Genomic DNA, 17991 nt, shown 5'->3' on the forward strand with positions numbered 1-17991 from the left:
CTGCCTAATAGTCACCCATTCATTTGAGATCAAATGGACACTCCTCACCCTGGCTCCAGATCCTTCAAATGCCCAGACTGGACTCACCACCTCTCTCACCGGCCCCCTCTATGCTCTCCAGCCCCCCTACCCACTTCTGTTGCTTCTTGGAGAGTCCCAAGTCCCCTCGGGCTCCAGCGCCCTCCCTCATGCTGTTCCCTCCAACAAGAACACCTTTCCTTGCTCCTGACCTGGCCAACTCAGGCCCACTCTGCATGTCACATCCTCCGGAAGCCTTGCCCGTAGCCCGGGCCTCATTCTGGACCCTGCGCCGCCCACCCCGCGACCCAGAACGGGTCATCCGATGTGTTGATGATTGAATGTGACCCACCCTCTCACGCCCTCCCTGACAGTAAGTGCTGTACCCCAAAAGGGCTAGACACACAGTTGCCAATCAATGTTTGGCCAACGGAGGCTGGAAAGGTTTCAGCAAGATCACGGGTTTTAAAGCGCGGGATCAGACGCCGCCGGGGGCTGACGTTTGTAAGAGGGTGGGGGAGTCAAGGATGGGGCAGGCCCGCGGCCCCGCCCCTTAAAGGGCTCCCTAAAGAACGCGACGGAGCTGTCGGGGGTCGCCCGGCGTCATGGGAGTTAATTCAAGGGCTTTCCACGGGTGAGGACCCCACAGCAGAGAGGGGCCTGCGCTCCTCCCAGCAACTGCGAGCCCCATGGGAGGCCAGCGGTTCTACGCACATCTGCACCGGCGGCAGCGCTCCGGGGCCGCGGGAGTAAACTACAACTCCCATGATGCCGCGCTCCGCGGCGGCCGGGTCAGAGTGAGCGCCGGCGGCTCCGCCCCTCGTGGCCTTCTGGGGACTGTAGTTTTCCCCAGAGGGGCGCGGCCAGAAGACTGGGCGTCTATGCGTTCTTTCAGAGGGGGCGGCATGGGGAACCTCTGCGTCCCTCCAGTAGGCAGGAGCCGAGGGCTGGCTGGCTGCCTGCCGCCGGCTAGGGCTCCTTTCGCGCCAGCAGTGGTGTCTCCCGGCGTTGTTTCTCGTTCTTGTTCATCATCGTCATCACTATCATCAACATTATCATCATTATCATCATCATCACAACAGCTACTGGATTCACTGAACACCTACTATGTGGCAGGCCCTCTGCTAATCTCTTGGAGGACAGAGACAAAGACAGACGTGGTCCCTGTCTTTGCTGGCACATAGTCCAGGCAGGGAGACAGACGTGGGACCTTCAACTGCACAAATATTTAATTACTCGTGCTGAGTCCAAAGCAATGTAGCATGCGGCTGTAATAGCAGGGGGTGACAGGGAAGGTGATGGCGACGATTTTCTGAACCAAAGACAGACACAAACAGAGCGTAGACAATGGACTGGAATCTTTGAAATTTAAAGGATGAATTTGGATGGGGTGGGAAAATCCAGAGTGACAAGGGACTTGCCTGAAGTCACACAGAAAGTCCTAAGAAGTTGGTTTAAGGAGACAGACCCTCATGTTAAACTCCCCAAGGACAAGGCTTGGATCTTATGCGTCTTCTAGAGCCCCCTTCAACACACAAACACGCACATGCGCACACACACACACTTCACACCCAGCCTTGCATAGGTGGGTGTGAGGAAGCGGTCACACCAGGGGCAAAGACATCTAATGCCTTGTATCAGCCCTTAATGTGGCAGAGCCCAGCCTCTACTCTGCAGGTCTTCACCTCCCTGAGCTTGTTTTCCCATCGATGAAAGGGGGACACCATACACCACCTCATGGGATAGTTTTAGCAGAAAAACCAAAGGCAGTGGATATGGAACTGGCGTTTTACACTCAGAAGAGTGCCAGTGTGAGTCCCTTTCTGTTCTGCGCCCCAATGAGATGCTACGGGGCAGCCAGAAGCCGTCTATGGACTGCTGCTGAGTGCCAACTGGGGGACAGCTGCCAGGGAGGGAAGTATATGACAAAGAGAGACCCTGGGGGCTGGAGCCCTTCTCAGAGGAGCTGGAGTTTAATCTGAGCCCTGAGGACTCCCCAGCTAAGTCTCCAAGGAGCACATGGAATGTGTCTCTCTCTGAGACCCATCACAGGTGCTCAGTTTAAATAGCAGAACTTCAGTGCTAATCTGGCCATGTCACGCCTCCTGAAAAGCCATCCGTGGCTCCCTGCAGACCTCCAGATGAGGTCCACACTCCTCAGCCTGACCCCTGCCCACCCCTTGACCTTCTGCCCCAGAATTCACCAAGCCCTCCCTTCCCAGGGGCCTTTGCAGGCCTTTGGCCAAAGCTATGGATCGGCAACCCAAAAGGCATTCCAATTCCATCTCCTTTTCCTTCCCCTACTATCAAGACAATCAAAATTTTAAAACTTGATTTTCCCAGCCTCTCTTACAGTTCAAGATGGCCATGCAACCCAGTTCCAGCCAATGAGATAGAAATCCCTGGGGAGCAATTCCCATTCTGAATAAAGAGATGGAGTCTAATGAGGAAAGGACCTTTTCATCCTTTGCTCTTTGGCCTTTTGCTCTTTCCCCTTCTTCCCACTTGGAATACAGACGTGAGGCCTGGCGGTTCAGCAGCCAAATTGTGGCCACGAGGCAGCAATGGGAGCTCAAGGTTTCCAAGCTGAGGATAGTGAAAAGGAAGATTGAAAGAGCCAGGGTGCGTGGTGTCATTTATAAGGCACCTCCTCATCGACCTGTGACTACTCGCCCCAGGCTTATTATTATCAAAGTCAAAATCCCCTGTTTAAGTCGCTGTGGTACAGTTTCTTTATTTGCAATGAGCACAATGCCGATGATACATGAGCCTGCACGAGTGGCTCCTGCTAAGTTCGTATTGCTCTCCTTGGGGTTCACTGCATTCTGGCCACTCTACTGGCCTCTTTTGGGTCTTTGACCATGCTGAGTTCATTCCTGCCTCAGGGCCTTTGCACTGCCCTCATCGACTCGTGGCTGGCTTCTCCCATCCTTCAGGTCTCAGCTTAAATGCCACTTTCCCCAAAAGGCCCTCCCTGTCTACAGCACAATCTGAGGGAGCCTCCCAGGCACCTCCAACATGTAACCGTGCTTATTTTTACCACATTCCTTATTGCTATCTGATACTTTATATTTATTTCTTCATTTGCCTATTATATAGAATGTGAGTTTCGTGGGAGAGGGTCTGGATTTTTGCCCACATTACTCGCCTCTGTCTCCCCGTGCACGGTACATAGTAGGTGCTCACTAAAGGTTTGTTGGATTAACTAATTAATGTGTTAATTAATGCTGCCCTCCTGCCTGATGTGCTCTCTCTCCCTCTTTTCTCGGAAACTGGAAATTCCCACTCTCCTTCCAGCTGCCCCCTAAGAAAGCCTTCCTGGTGCTACAGACCATGGGCTGGGACACATCTGGTTCCCGTCCCCATGGCTTTCTGTGTCTCCCTTCCTCTGCCCTTTCACACCATAACTGCAGGGTAGTAGACATCTTCATCTGTGACATGTCATCTCCCTGTCCGGGACATAAACTCCGAGAGGGCAGGAACTGTCTTCTTTGTTCTCTGTTCCAAGGCCAGTGCCTGGCACAGGTAGATGTGTTTGTTGAATGAATGAATGAATGAATGAATGAATGAATGAATGAATGAATAGGCTACTTCCTGACTGTATGCCAAGCACTGAGGAAGGGGCTACTTTGATGACTTGGTTCACTGTCCCAGCCTAGAAGATTTCCGTCTCAAGGGCAGGGACCACCCATGTCCCATCCCCCTGCCCCACCTCTTGCCAAGAGAAAAACGAAATCAAAGCAGCGTGTCAGGTTCCGATCTGCCTTGCTCTGAACAAAGGGGCAGCTGGTGCTTCTGCCCAGACAGGCGCCTGCATCAGCAACGCCGAGCAAAGCCATCCCGGCTGCACAGCCCAAGGGGCTCCAGGGCTGCTCCTTAGGAAGGTTTTGTCCCTTCCCTCCATCCCATCCTCCTTCCTCACCCTCTCCCCCAAATAACAGTGCAAACCCTCAGCCCTCGCTTGCAATTTTTCGTCTTCAAAGCATTTTATAAACATTGGCTCATTAGCAGGCAGCCCCTTGACACCAGGAGGCTGCTCCCTGGGTGTCTTCTGAGTCATAGCGCCAGAGTTTACCGACAAAAACAAGTTTTTCCCATAGAGTGAATGCGGCGCCACAGCCAAGATCACTGTGTCTCAGAAAAAAGGAAGAAGGAAGGAGAGGAACGCTGCCTCTGGCGAGCAGCAGCAGCGTTGGGCCACTGTCAGCGCCAAGAACCAGGAGAGCGGAGGGATGCCAGGCTCAGGGAGGGGCCACCAAGAGCGTCTGTCCCCTGCCCAGGGCCCAAGCCCTCCGCGGGGCCGGGTGGGGGGCGTAGTAGCTGGAGCATGGCCCCCAGCAACCTGGCACCTCTTCCTGTCCCTCCTCCCTCCTGACCACCTGCTCTTCTACTGCCGGGAAGTTCCCCACTCTCTCAGCCATCCCTACCCGCCCCCCCCACAGCCACAGCCCGGGGAGCAGGTGACCACTGCCTCCTGAGAAAAGACAGGTGGTGTCAGCCACCTGATACAGAAGGCAGTACTTTGGGACTGGATGACCTCCCTGGGTTCCAATCCCAGATCTTACCCTTACAAGCTGAAGGACCTTGGCAAGTGACTGAGACTCTGTCTCACTGTCTGTAGAATGGAGCCACATTGGTACCGCCTCTCTCAGGGTGGGGTAAGAGCTGTCTGTGGGATGATGCATGAAAAGTTCCTGGAGCTTGGGAGTCAGCGTTGTTCTCAGCAGAAGGGGAAGCTCCCAACCTCTCCGGCTTCCGCTGCAAAGGTAGGGCAAAGGTCCTAAGAGAACTAAGCTCCGTGTGTCACTGAAGCCCCCCACAAAAGGTGGGGGTGTTAGTCTTCTCCCTGAGAGAGGCCTGGTTTAACCATCCCCACCTCCACATCCCACACCATCTCATCCACAGAGGAGACATTTAATAGAGGCCCAAACTAAAAGCCCAGAGAATACCTGGGCTTTTAGCTAAAGCTAGCCTGGCTCACGGTAAAAATCCTGGCAACACAGGTCTCCAGAAACTCCTCCCCCTCGTCCCAACGAATATCAAACGAGCCTCTACTGTGCAACAGGCACTGTGCTTGACACAGGACACTGACTCCAAGGACAATAAAAGGAGGCTGGGGTCTCTCCAGGGCACATACCAGCTGCTTCCTGCTTCATACTATAGTGAAAAGGTCCAAACCTATATGACCTCCAACTGTGGGCTCTTTGAGGACAAAGACCCAGTTCAGCAGATGAGAACACTGCTGGCCAACTGGGTGTCCATTTCACCCCTGTCTTCCATCCCAACAGAATCTTAGTGATTTTGTTCAAGTGAGCAAATCTGCCAGATAAAAATATGTACCTCCCAGACTCCCTTGCAGCTAGCTGGGCCACTTGAGCCAATTCTGGCCAATGAGATGGAATTAGGAAAGTCGAAGAAATCAGAGTTGTTTTGCCAAGAAAAAGAAGAAATCATCTGGCAGGGGCTTTTTGTCCTTTGCCCTTCACTTTTCCCTAATCTTCACATCAGTTTTCCTACCCGGAATGCTGTCACGTTACCTGGACGTAAAGCAGCCATTTTGTGCCATAAGGATGAAAGCCACATGCTGGGGATAGTGGAACAGAAAGCCAGAAGGACATTTCGAAACGTTGCCACAGCTCTGACTGCCTCCTGCAGGACTGTATGGGTTCTGTGTTTAAGCCACTATGGTCATGTTTCTGTGACTTGCCGAAATTCTGAACCATCGCTGGGCCACCCCAGAGACCCTCACGGTGCTCAGCAGAGGAACCAGCACAGAGCAGCTGCCTAAAAAACGTAAACGAACGACAGAGTGAATGGATGGACGAGGCTGACCAAACCTCTGAGACGCCTTACGACCCTGAGACCACAGGACCCAAACTGCAAACTCAGCCCCAAAAGGGAAGTGCTGGACAATTCCATCAGAGCCGGGAGACCTGGATTCCTGGCCCAGCCCTCCCTGAGCCATGCTATGTGACCCTGAGCAAGTTCCTTCCCCTCTCTGGGCCTGTTTTGCTATCTGAAAAATTAGTGTGTGGGATTTGGTGGTCTTTGGGTGGGTCTGCAAGAGGAGCAGCCAGATTCATGGGCAGTGACTTACCCTCTGCGCCAAGCATCGTGCGTCATCTCTGAATCTTCACGCCCTGTGAACTGGGTTGTTCTCTCTGTCGAGCAAATGAATAAACTAAGGCTCGAGAGTTAAATAGCTTGGCCTAATTTACAGGGCGAGAATGTGGCAGGGCCAGGACTAGAGAGCTGAAGGGATGAGGCCAGACGCAACTGCAATTCCCAGGTATGGGGGGGTCCTACAAAGAGATGAAATCATTTTCCCCAAGATCTCAGAGGAAAATTCAACAGGCCGACCCCAGCTCTTTCTGCCTCCAAAGCAAGTGCCCCTGAGCACTGTATCCCCCTCCCAGGAGGAGCTGGCCGCCAATCGGGGAGAAGGATAGGATAGACAGACACCCATGTAAATCCAACCCATGGAATGTTTGCTAAACAGAGATGCTCAGAGTCATAGGGACGAAGAGAAGTGAATGGTCCTGATGGGGACATCAGAGAAGGCTTCCTGGAGGAAGCAGCATCAAAAAGGAACATTTTGAAGGGATTATAGTTCAGGCCTGAAGAACCCACTGGAGGGCTGGGTGCTCGCTCCACTGTGTTCTCTGAGTGTGGGGAGGCTGACTGTGGAGGTAGCCAGCCCGTGACTCAGTTTCCCACATCAGACCACGCACTCCTCCAGAGTCTTTCTCAGTACTTGGCACAGGCTGGGGCTCCGGGGAGGGAGGATAGCTGGTGTCTGGCCACTGTAGATGTGACAGAGGAGGAGGAAGGGCAGGAGGCTGGGTGAGGCTCAGCTGGGTCCCAGGGCCCCTTGGAGTGAGTGGCAAGTGAGGGCAGGAGCTCTTGGAAGGTCCCCGCATGGCATGGCGTACAAGGGGGCTCCCTCACTGATGGGCTCTTGCTTGTTCCTGTCTTTCCTGCCTTCTAAACCAATGACATTCACCCTGGGCCAAGGAGTCCCCAGCTGCCCCTGGGAGGCAGGAAGTGCTGGCTGACAGGGGAGGCCAGAAGGGAGTCTGGGGGGCAGGGTTTGACTCATGTCAGAGTCAGTGTGACCTCGCTCTCCCTCTCAAGATTCGGCATGATTAATAAGCCCCTGGGTGGTTCTGAGGCACAGCTAGGTTTGACTGAACCTGTACAAGCCCCAGTTGCCCTAGCTGGAAAATGGGAGAGTACAAGCCCCACCCCCGTAGCATAGCTATGATAATGGTGATCATTTAAAATAGAGGAAGAGCCTTGCAAATAAGTGATGAGGACTATTATTCCACATACTGGACCAGTAACTGGCTACAGCAATGAGGCAATGGTCCTGACCTCTACAAAGCCCAGGATATGGCCAGGACACTGTGTAAGAAGCTGGAAGATCATTTTATTTGTGCAAAGTTCATCATAACCAAATAGTTGTTCAGTATCTCCCAGATCATTTTTTTAAAATGCAAATTTTATCAACAAAAAGGAGAGCCTAATGCAGTAATTAGCAGAGGGGAAAGCAGAAAAGTTAACAAACCAAAAATCAGCCTTCTCCTCACCATAAACACGCATAGCAGGAGTCAGATATTAATTAACCAATCCTTCTACTTGGACCCCCTGTTTGCAGGGCTCACTCATGTTTGTTACAACAAACGCTGCAGGAGCTAAGCAACGAAACCCATCCCTTCACAGGAGCCCCAAATCACCGACAGAACACACACCTGCCTGGGCTGGACCTTGGGGAGTTTTCTCTTAAAACAAATACACTCCAATTTTCAGATATTAGTATATGATACCAAGGAGCAGAGGTGGGGAGGGCGAGTGATTAGTTTTACCTGGATTGCAAATATGTGGAGCTGTCAAAAGCTTGCTCTCTTGAAAACGGTAATCCCACAGAACATTGAAATCAATTATCATAGTATTCAGACACAAAGACAATTTCAACAAATTCCAAAGTAAAACACATTCTCAACATAGCAAAATAAAAATTTTAAATTAATAGAGATTTTTTTTAACCTAACGGTAGAAATTTGAAAACTCTCTTCCAAATAACTTGAGATAATGAGGGAATACAAAGGAAATTACATACTACTCAGACATTTCATACTATTTGGACATTAAATGAGAGAATTGAATACTAAAACTTAGAGGATGCAGCCAAAGCAATACTCAAAGGAAAATTCGTATCCATAAATATACCTAAAGGTATTAAGTTCATAAAAAAGAGGTTCTTTCAACAGAAAGTTGGCTTATCTATCAAACAGCCCTCGATAAAAGGGAGAAACTTCTGTCTAATCATTTTGCCATTTTCTTAAAGCACATACAACAGAAAGATTGCTAATACATGGTTTTCTTTCTAAAAACTCTCCATCTCCCAACTTGAGATGCATGGTGGTGAAATTCCAGGAGTAGCAGAGATGTGTCAATGTACACTGGGCTTACTATCTCCATTAGACAGATAAAAAAATCAAGCCGAGAAAGTCCATAACACCTATAGAAAACCTTCGCTCTCTGTTGTGTTCTCATTACTGGATACCTCTACCTGAAGCCTCCAGATGAGCACTGGACAGGGATTATAAGGAGGCCAAAATTCTAGACCTTGGCTCTCCCACTCATTAGCTGTATGACCTTAATCAAGTCACTTAACATTTATGTAATAGTCAGCTTTTGTCATAATGATGCTGCATAACACACAACCTCAAACTCTCAGGGCTTCCTGTGCAAATATTTCTTCTCACACTCATTGCTCTGTAGGTTGATGGCAACTGGCTGGTCAAGGCTGGACTCAACTAGGCAGTTCTGTTTCAGGCCGTGCATCAGTTGACCTTGGCTTCAGGCTATAGGTTGGGTTCAAGTCTGCCCCCATGTGTCTCCATATTCTTTTTTGGATCCAAAGCTAAATGGAATATATTTTGTCATGCCGGATCACAAACATGCAAGACATAGGGTAAAAACATGTGATATCTCCTAAGGCCTCTTCTTAAGAGGTATGCTGTCTTTTCTACTCATATCCACTGGCCAAAGCGAGTTATGTGGCCAAAGGCCAAAGCCATAAGGCAGGAAAATCTATTGTCTCAAGTAGAAGCGTAGTGAATGATTGCTGAACAATAATCCAAGCTACCCTACTTTCTCAGCCTCAGTTTCCTCATCTGTAAAATGGGGTTGATGAAAAGTCCTACCTCACAGGAACAGAATCCTGAGCTTTGCTCTAACCTAACCATACCCGAACCCTGGACTCTTTGACTTTGGACTTGGGTTATGTCCCACTGCCGTTTGGTGGGGGGATGCAGGGCTCAAAAAGACTCACTTCAAGGTTTGGCTCAGGAAGACTTCCAGTCAGGCCAGCCTCATGTTCATCAGGCCTGAAGCTGGGGGTAGAGCCAAGGCCACCAAAACCATAGGTCTGTTCCTGGCTGGAGAAGAATTGGAACCTGTATCAGGAAATTCGCCCAAAGCCCACTACTATTGTTAAATACGTTCTTATTAGCCACCAAAATTAGTTCCTGAGCTGAAAATTACTTAAGTCCCACTAAAGTGTTCACTATAGGGATCACCTCCCATTACCCAGTGCTGTAAGAGAGGCTGGCATCACAAAGTTTACCACCGTCTTTTTGGCTCCATCAGTATTTTGAGTCCCTCTGGCCCAAGACTAGCCTGGTGGGCGCCCTCATCCAGAACCCTGGAGATGCAGGGGCTCAAAAAGACTCACTTCAAGGTTTGGCTCAGGAAGACTTCCAGTCAGGCCAGCCTCATTTTCAAAACCACGGGGAAGCCTAAGGCAGGAGAGCAGTGTCAGGAAGCACTTGGGTTCTGGAGAAGAAAAGGTGCAAGTTCAAACTCCAGCTCTGCCACTTTCTGACTCTAAATTTAAGCAACACAGGTAAGCCCCATGCACCTCAGTTCCCTCATCTGGGAAACGGGGCTGGTGAGTACATCGCAGGTGGACATCTGCACGGAGAGGTGGAGGGATGATTCAGGGCATGGCTCCGGAGTGGGACAGCACCAGGTTGGAGCCCCAATGATTCCAACGAGGGATTCTAGAAAAAACTTTGTTCTGTTCATCCGTAAATTGGGAATGACACAATGAGCTGCCTGACGGGGTGTTTAACACTTCTGTGTCGTGAACCACCAAGCACCGTGCCTAGTACATAGTCAGTTCTCAATAAAGAATGTTTCCCCCCCACCCCCCGCTCTGTGACCCTAAACATACCAAAGAGACTGCCTTAATCGACACAGAGACAGAACTAGTTACTCATGCGGGATGACGGGGTATGTCATAGGCTATGCCTTATAAATGTTAATTCACCCAGTGAATGAAATACCAGACTTCGTCAAATCTAAGATGTTATCAATGGCAAGACACATCCCCATGTCAGAGATGTTAGGTATGGGGTGGGGGAGCGGGGTTAGTGGTGCCTTGTAGAGGTTCAATTCAGTCTGTGGTATTACAGGGGAGAGATTAAGCTGTGGTTTCACGGAATTAAATGGTGTCTGATTTCACTACCTTGGAATAGCCTTGTCTTCCTGAGTATGTCTTCCTGTGGACTGTCCTTTCCCCTTCTCTAATGTCCTGTAAAGGGTTTAGCAAAGTAGATGCTCAACTAATACCTGTTGAAAGAGTGACTCAATCTCTCCCTCTACTCATCAAAGAATCAATGAATGAATCAACAGCTGATGAACGAATAACGCCTGTTGACGAAAAAACTGTGTTCACCACTAGGAGAAGGTCAAGACTAGTTAAAACGTTTCTTTCTTTTCAAGAGGGCCTTCTATGCTAGGCTGATGTTAAAATATATTTTTGTACATATCTGATACATGCAAAGCTAGAACAGTTGTTCATCAAGATCCTTTTACACAGACCATGTTTGTTCATTGAACAGACAGTAGTTGGGCACCTATTTTCTGCTAGGGACTAGATAAGCTGCCAAGCACAGAGACTTACGGCCCTGCCCACAAGGAGTTTAGTCTAGTGGGGGAGACAGACAGACAGACATGTAAAAAAAAAAACATTTTCTTGGTAGCCATGTGATGAGAAGAACTCCTTACCCTGTGCCCCAAAGAAGAGCATTTCTAGCTTATTTTTGTGACCCACAAATGGGTCAAGGTTCCCATTTTACTTTCTTCAAGGCCTTCGTGTCAGTGGCAAAGCTATATATTCACTGAACCCAGCCATTTGCCTCTTGGATGCACCTGAAGACTATACTTGCCAGCCTCCCTTGCAGCTAGCTGGTGCCATGTGACTCCAGTCTGGCCAATGAAAGGGAGGACTGCCGATTCAGGCTTCACCATAAAACATCTTGCGGCCTCATACACATATTCACTCTACCTCTCCTGTCTGCAAGGCTGGAAGCAAAAAAAATCTGGGATGGTAGAACTGACAGTAGGAAAAGCCTAGAGGAAAGCTGTCAGACCCACACTGGACTGCAGTCGAGAAGGAAGACATTTTTATTGGGTCGAGTCTCTAAGACTTCAGAAGTTATTTGTTACTGCCACAGAGGACAGAGTTCAACTCACGCAGCCTTTTATAAAAGTCACTCCCATTTCTTATGAATGAGACTAAAGATGGTCCCGCTGCCAAGGAGGAAAACCAGGCACTGGGGAGAGGCCTTGCCACGAGGAAGGACAGAGGCAACGCAAAGGGGAGACGAGACTCCAGGAGCCATCGCTGTGCCCAGAGGAACAGCGACGGACCGAACCACCGTCCCCACCCTGAGTGCTAAAATCCAGTGAAATCAGGCTGGAAAGATAACCCAGAACAGCACGGAAGTGTCTCAGGCTCACTGGGACGGAGGCTCACGGGCATCAGCTCTCAGAGTCCTGGAGGCCACTTTCTTCCTCCTGACGTCTGCCTGCCAGGTGTCGGCGTTAAAAGAGCAGCTCTGGAGGCAAAGCAGCCTAGACTGCAGTCACTTCCCCTCTCTGAGTCTCAGCCTCCTTGTCTGTAAAATGGATGTGATAATAACAGTCCCTCGGTCGTAGCCGCTATCACGAGGATTCAACAAGGTGATTCACGTAAAGAACGTAGCGGCTACTCCACAGTGAGTGCTCGATAGATAGGCTGAGGAAGGCGCTGTGAGCCACCACGGGGAACACAAGCCAGAGACCCGCTTTGCCACATACTGGGGTCAGTCCTCGGGAAAAGCTATGCCCCCCTGCCACGAACCACTAGATCCCCTCTCCTCCCAGCCAGATTAATGCCAGCCCCTTTGAGGTCACTGGCTGGGCTCTTCCTCTCATGTCCATCCCTCCTCAGGCCAGACCTGCACCTTTGGGCAACTCACTTGGTCCTGAGCGTGTGTGTGTGTGTGTGTGTGTGTGTGTGTGTGTGTGTCCGCGTCTGTGAGGGGCAGGCAGTGTGGAGCAGTGGAAAGAGCTTGGATTAGGGTCCTAAATGTGAACCTGCCCCCCGCTCTACCACTGGTTAGCGGGATCACTCCTCGCAGAAGGTTCTTGTTTCTGTGCCTCAGTTTCCTCGTCTGTATGACAAAGGTGATGGTAGCGCCTGGGGTCCCAAGGGCCTGGGTGGGTTCACTGAGGACATGGAGGTCGCGGGCCCTACCAAGTGCCCTTTTACCAGCACAAGGTTCAGAAGCGAAATTTCATTTGGCCCCATTTTTTTTTTTTTTAATTAAAAAATTAAAAACGAGCTCAGGAGATGAATTGAGGACAGACGATCGGTGCTCGCTGGGCTGTCTCTCGCTCACTCGCTCTTCACACAGACACTTGAGAAACATTTTTTTTTTTTTTTTTTTTGAGAAAAGCTCTCCAAACAGAAACTCTGCTTTGTTCCGTGTAAGCAGCATAAAAATTCACCAGCCGTGGGAAGGAAGAGGGACGGGACGGGAGTACAGCCTGAGCTCAGAACGGCCGCTGCGACAGTTCGGGTCCAAGGAAACTGAATCGTCCCTGTCCCCTCCCCCTAGTCCCCCGTTTACTTCCTTGATGGCCCTCGTGGTAATCTTGTGTATTTATCAGCTTGCTTCTTCTGTTCGTCCCCCATCTGGTCTGGAATGTAAGCGAGGCCCATGAGAGCAGGGATGGCCACTGTTCCAGCAGCCGAAGCGGAGCCTGGCACACAGTAGGCACTTAATACATGTGAGAGAATGAAAGGGCGAGGTGGTCAATGAACAATTAAATGAATGGACGAAAGAGTCAGGGTGAGACACAGCTGGCCAAGAATGGATCTCTCCCTCACTCAGACCAGAGGCTGGTCCCCACGCGGCGGCCAGGAGACGTGCGACCCCAGAACTTCTCTGCCATGGGCCTCAGTTTCCTCAGCCGTAACATAGCAACCATACTACTACCCACCTCATTAGATTAATGCTTTGAGCAGTGATGTAAAAATCCCTGTTAAACCTAAGTCTGTGTCTGGCACAGTGGTCTGTAGTTTCATTCACTGAGTGGGGCCGGGGGAGGGGGTGGGAAGCAAGAGAACACGCACCGGCTCCCACCACTCAAATGAAAAAAAAAATTTTTTTTAAGATTCAGTTCCTAAGATCCAAGGAGCTTCTCCTTAGAAACTCCCAGCTGAGTCCTGTGTGGGGACAAAGGTCTGTACTAAGTGAGTTATAAAAACAACTCCAAGCCAGGAGCCAGCTCAGCTGCCCACCCCCCAGGCCCCCACGCGGGGCCAGGCTAGGATTAACCCTGGCCTGGCCAGTACATTCAGCTTCTGGGAGGACTTCAAGAAAGGAGAAAAGGGGGAGGGCGGAAGTTTCCCCTTTTGTTTCTATACTAACCCCCTCAACTCTTCAAATCATTTTCCAGTCATTTGATGCTCACGAAGCCTCCTGGAAGAAGGTGTCAGATGAGGAAACTGAGGCCCAAGAGAGGTGATGCATTACCCAGGATAATAGGCCAAGAGGGCTAGAACCTGCTTCTCCTGACCCCTAGACCCCACTCCGTCTGCTAGACTCCCCCCACCCCCAAATCCAAAGCACTGAACAAGATACTCCATCCTCGTCAGACGGGCAGGTACCCAGCAGGTTGCCATAAAGGCTCCCAGCTGAGCCCTTGGCAGACATCACTAATCGGTTGGGGCACAGGCCAAATCCCTTCCAACCCTGGACTCCAGGCAGACACTACCAATCAATCAGAATTGACCTGGGCGATGAAAAGGATCCTCAGCCCTGCGCTGGGCAGTGGGAGCTGCCCGGTGCTCTCCCCAGGGCTTAGCGTAGCTCCTGCCCATTGGCCAGCATTCAAGCCTTGGTGACGGAGTGAATGAATGAGCAGATGAATGAATGGACACCCCCCCTGGGCCAGGTTCTTGAGCAGAGACCCCCAGTTAAGAGATCACATCTGCCCTCTGCTGCTCTGCTCCCCTCACTCCACTGCTAAATACAGATTGTTCGAAAGGTCCATGAATCCGAAAAGGGGCGGGGGGGGCCTCTGTTCCCTCCTGCTGCTCGTGGTGCTCCCACGTCCACAGAGCCCTGGGACTGGACTCACTTCTCCTCCCTGCTGTGTGACCCCAGGCAAGTCCCCGAAGCTCTGCCTCAGCTGTTTCATCCCTACAATGGGAATTACAACTGACGGGGCCTCAAAGATGGGCGTGGGATCTGAGGGCACCCGCGCAGGAAGCACTTGGCCCGGCACAGAGAGCGCCCTCGGAAAAGCCAAGCTGCTGGCGATCTCTCTCATTAGACGCAAGGACCTTGTAGCCTGGGGCCATGATGTCTTTCTGGTCACTGATCCTGTTACTGGGACCATGCTGGGTCATTAACCTCCACCAGAGATGGTGACAGCGGGCAGGTTCCGTGAGGCAGGATGTGGGGGGCTGCCCAGACTCTGGGATCCCAGCCGAGCTCCTCAGAGCCCACCAGGTACAGAACAGCCTTCTTGGGGTGCAGCGTAAGCCTCCCTCATATCTAAGCGCCACTGGTTCCGTAACCTCAGAGAGCACTCGACAGTGACCCCTGCGGTCAGAAGCCCCCCACCGACTTCTCTGCCACGGCCCACAGTCCCAGGGCTCAGTCCCCACAGAGTAACCCCCACTCCAAACCGCAGAGACAGGGGGCTGGGGCAGCCAGAGGCTGGACTGGGCGGTGGGACATGTGGGTTCCAGCCCCAGCTCCGGGCCAACACCTTAGGTGCATCCCTCTTCCTCTGTGTACCTCAGTTTATCCATCTGGAAATTTGGGATGGGGCCAGCCTGATCTCCTTCCAATTCTAAGAGTCTCCTGCATACTTACATTCACTGACTGACTTATTCCACAAGTATTTACTAAGTGCCTACTGTGTAGCGCCCGTGCTGGGCCCCCTGCTGCTCTTTCTGCTGGAAGGCCCCTCCCCCTCCTCAGCCTCCAAGTCTCAGCTTCACAAAGGAAGCCTCCCCTAGCCAGCTCTGGGGCCCCTCACCTGACCTCCCCCAGCCCCGTCCTTCTAGTCACAGACTTGTCACTCTGTGTCATCTGGTAGGTCTATTTACCTGCCTGCTTCGCTGTGAATGTGGCCTCCTGAGGGCAGGACTATGTCTTGTCCCCCGATCCATTTGCGAGGATTCCAGAGTAAGGGTCTGGAAATATCTCTCGGGCAAACGAACAAATGAATGAATACATGAGTTCCAAATCTCTCCCCCACCCACCTCCCAACACAGTGCCCTCAATTAAGCTTCCTGCCTCCGCATTCTCTTCCCCAACCCCGTCCCCAGGAGCCCACTGGGCAGTTCCCATTGCTGACCAAAACCTTCCTGCACATGTCTCCTGCCTCGGAGCTAGGTGACCAAAAGGTGCCCACAAGGGATAGGTGGTATTTTTGAGGTGTTAACTGCTCCGGTGTGGGGCCGGCACCACCTCGGGTTTGATGGGAACTCAGTCGGTTCTGTGCCTTGCTCCACGTTGTCCCAGCAGACACTCAGTCAATATTTAAGCATTAATTAACTTCCTCCAGGGAGCGTTGACTCAGTGCCAGATGGAACCTCCCAGTTCCAGGGGAATCGGTCAGCACTGCAACCTTTTTCAGGTACCAGGACAAGCAGGCCAGTCCTTCATCCCAGGAAGCCCCGGGCAGGGGGGCAGGTCTGAGAGCCCCTCCTCTCCACAGGTGTGCCTGTGGATCTCATACACACACATGCACACTCGCTGCCCTGAGCAGTCTATGGCACCCTGCTCTGAGCCCCTGTGCACCCAAACAGAGGCTTGAGTATGACCCACCCATTCTATACACACTTGTGACTTCCTGCTGTGCGCCCCCCAAGCTTCACTGCTCCCAGGGGCACCGAAGAGCTCAGCTGTTCCATCACCTCCTTCAGCAAGTGTTTCTCACAACAGCTGTGGCCACCCCAAAAAAGATCAAGGGTTTTTATTAAGCTAGACAACTGCTTAGCCCTCCCCACTAGCCCACTTCTTGGTTCTTAAGAAGGAGGGGAGACCATGTGAGTGTGGGCCCCAGACAGGAGGGCCCAGAGAACGGGCTCTGCACATGGGCCTGACCACCTGTCAGCTGGCCCCAAGGAGGGAAAGAGCCTTAGCACAGCTCAGACTCACCTTGGGGCGGAGGTGAAGCTGGCGGGCTAGGAGGTGCCAAGAGGAGCTGCCCAGGGAGCCAAAGCCTGGCTAGAGAATCCACTTCCTCCCCTAGCCTGATTCCCCATCTCGGCCCCCAGACTTTTAGGGTTCAGTTCTGAGAATGGCCGTGAATGATGAGCTGAGGCTGGGACAGATATTGACTTCTTCATGGACTCTTGCGGGCCCTGGTCTCAGAGCGGTTGGCAGGAAAGTGGTTGAGATGTCAGTCACGTCAAGGTCACATTTGCCATGAGCTGAGCCCTGAGAACTGGACTCACATTCACCAAGTAGCTGATTTTGAAGAACCTACAGTGAGTTCTGGTCTTAGATACAGACGGGTTCAAATCCTTTCTCTACCCCTTCTTGGCTATGTGATCTTGAGCAAGATACATGAACCATAAGTCTTAGTTTCCCCCCAATAAGTTCTGGGCAAGGACAAAATGAAGGCCAAAGTCAGCATTAATAATATATCCTTGGGCTTTTACAACGGCCGGACACCATGGATCTCAGACTTGACTGTTGCATTTGGAGTCTTCACAGCTGTAAAAGCCAGATGGGACCTCCTGCTTCCCTCCACATGCCAGTGATGTCTCAAAAGTGAACTTCAAAAATAAATAACTGTGGACATAGTTCCACAGTGAAGCAGTTAGCATGTCTGCTTTACACGCAGAAGATCCTGGGTTTGTGCCCCAGTGAAGCCATAGTCCATGGTCTACGGCCATGCCACTCTGAACAAGCCTGAAGTCTGATCTCACAAGCTAAGCAGGGTCGGTCCTGGTTAGTACTTGGATGAGAGACCACCTAGGAAGACCAGGTGCTGTAGACATTAATAATAATAATAATAATAATATATAAAAAATAATAAATGAAGCCTTTGAGTGTCTTTAAGTCAGGCTCTGGGGAAGTAAGGGGCAGTAAAGTTTTATTTCCTACAGGTGTTATCACATGGACAAGTTCCATGCCTGTGTGTCCCCATCATCAGATCACCAATTGAATGGAATTAAGATGCCTTTTCTTTCTTTGTAGTCCCCCTAAAATGTCAACCCTGGCTTCTCTGGGTGGGGTTGGGGAACACGGCTACTGGGCACAGGGACTCAGATCAGTTTGACGGTGCCTGTGGCCAGCATGGAAAGGACAGAGCACTGGACCTGGAGCTGTGGGGCCTTGGGCAGGTCCCTTCTGCCGTCGGTGCCCAAGTTTCCTTATCAGAAAACGATGTAACATAACACTCCCTAACTTTGCTTTCACCCTTGATGCCTGGCAGTGAGTAGATGCTGAAAAACTGTTTGAGGAAACAAACCTGGAGGATAAATAAGACTAAAGAAACTGCAGAATGGGCTGGCTGGGTCTCTTCACTCCCGCCAAGGGACAAAGTAGATACTGAAGACAATGGGCCCAAGGAATGAGGAGACTCAGAAGAAATGCCAAGGAGAGG

The 17991-nt window shown here is 51.2% G+C and overlaps 1 pseudogene; it reads left to right on the plus strand.

Moving 5' to 3' along the window:
• The first annotated feature begins 17266 nt into the window (after nt 1-17266).
• Nucleotides 17267-17382, plus strand: LOC111742471 (annotated as a pseudogene).
• Nucleotides 17383-17991: the final 609 nt, after the last annotated feature.

Source organism: Pteropus vampyrus, unplaced genomic scaffold (genome assembly GCF_000151845.1).
Source record: "Pteropus vampyrus isolate Shadow unplaced genomic scaffold, Pvam_2.0 Scaffold95, whole genome shotgun sequence".
NCBI classification, from domain to species: Eukaryota; Metazoa; Chordata; class Mammalia; order Chiroptera; family Pteropodidae; genus Pteropus; species Pteropus vampyrus.